Raw genomic sequence first — 1,592 nt, 5'->3', positions numbered from 1 at the left:
TGACCTCTGTCACACACCCTGGCGGGGAGCAGAGCCTCCTAAGGGGAGCACTGCCGGCTGAAACCACCACCGGACACCGCCTGCTCCCCTGTTCCGCAATCAGGAGGGGCCCAGCACAGCATGAAGACATCTACCACCAGGCTTCAGACCTGGATAAACCGGAAAGCTTTCCAACTGTGGATATGTGACCCACGGCACCGAATGTCACACCCGACAGTGTCCCCTCATCCCTTCTCAGACAGCTACACACCACGCGTGGGCAATTCACGGCACAAACAACGACCAGAAGTTACTTTACGGATAAGGCAAAGCTATTTTAAAAAAAATAAAAAAAAGTCGTACAGTTCTAGAAGGTTGAGCACAGACATTCGATGGTCACTCACAGCCCCTGACTGTTTTCCTACACGCTGTGATCGCACACTTAAAGTAACAGCCTGGAAAAGGAGGAAATTGTGATCAGGAGCATCACCCATGTGAGCACCTTCCAGGAAGGGGCGAAAGCACAGCTCTGACAGAGGGTCCTGTGGGGCTCTGACCCAAACCCCGTCAGCCTTCTCCAACCTTGATGGCAGAGTCTGCGAGACCCTACGCTGGGAGCCTCGGGACAGAGGGAGGGGCAATAACAGCGAGCGCCGGCTGTATCTCCCCAGAACTGATCATGGCTTACAGAAACGCTGCAGGGAGGGAGGGAGGACAGAAAGTTCTCTGCGCTGCCAAACTGCAACGCTTTATGTTTACGTCTTCCCAGTAAACAATTACAATTACACTTAGTTTTGTAACAAACCAAAACGTTATATCCTAACAATAAGTTCAAACAAATCGAGAACAGCGCTGGATCGCGCAGCACGTCACTCCAAGCTCCCCACACCCCGAGTTCCCCGAGAAACCTCTTAACTTCAGCTCCTCAGTTTAATACATGTTTTTATGGGGCACCGCACCGACTGTCCCCTCACTGAGGCAGAGATCTCCCTCGGTTTCTGTAAGAGATGGTGAACCCGTTTAACATACTTGTTCGGTGTTCAGGGATGGGAAGAAACCAGAGCCGTGGCTGGGAGAGAGGGCCCTGCCTGGAGCTCGCTGCTCGGCACACTCCGCAGCGGGCAGGTGGCAGGCATGCCCGCTCCTCCAGGAACACCACGGGAGGCATTTTATGATGTACCATTTTTCATTCTAACATGTATCTGTGCGGTCTTAAAATACATGTAACCCTGCACGCTGTCCTCTTTCAGTGTATTGGGTAAACGTTAGAGCTCTGCGTTCAAAACTGTCCTGAGAAAAGTATAAAAACACCCAGACGCCCCCAAAGAACTGCGTTCTGGGGGACCTGTACCACCTCCTCTGACCGTCCCTAAAAAACACCAGACACCGCCGCGGCGTATGGCTCCAAATCCTTCCTCGTAACACAAATGGAATTCGGGGGAAAAAAAGGACTTGGAGGATGCGCAGGTGGGAAGCGCGGCCAGAACGCAGGTACGTCCATGACATCATTCTGCCGGTGGCAACGCGCACGCTTCCGCGGCGCCCTGTGTCGCCCCGCTAAAGTCACTGGTGTACGTGTGCTCGGTCACCCTCGCACGGGAGGCACGGCGGCG

Source organism: Buceros rhinoceros, unplaced genomic scaffold (assembly GCF_000710305.1).
Source record: "Buceros rhinoceros silvestris isolate BGI_N320 unplaced genomic scaffold, ASM71030v1 scaffold18099, whole genome shotgun sequence".
Classification (NCBI taxonomy): domain Eukaryota; kingdom Metazoa; phylum Chordata; class Aves; order Bucerotiformes; family Bucerotidae; genus Buceros; species Buceros rhinoceros.
This window is presented reverse-complemented; position numbering follows the sequence as displayed.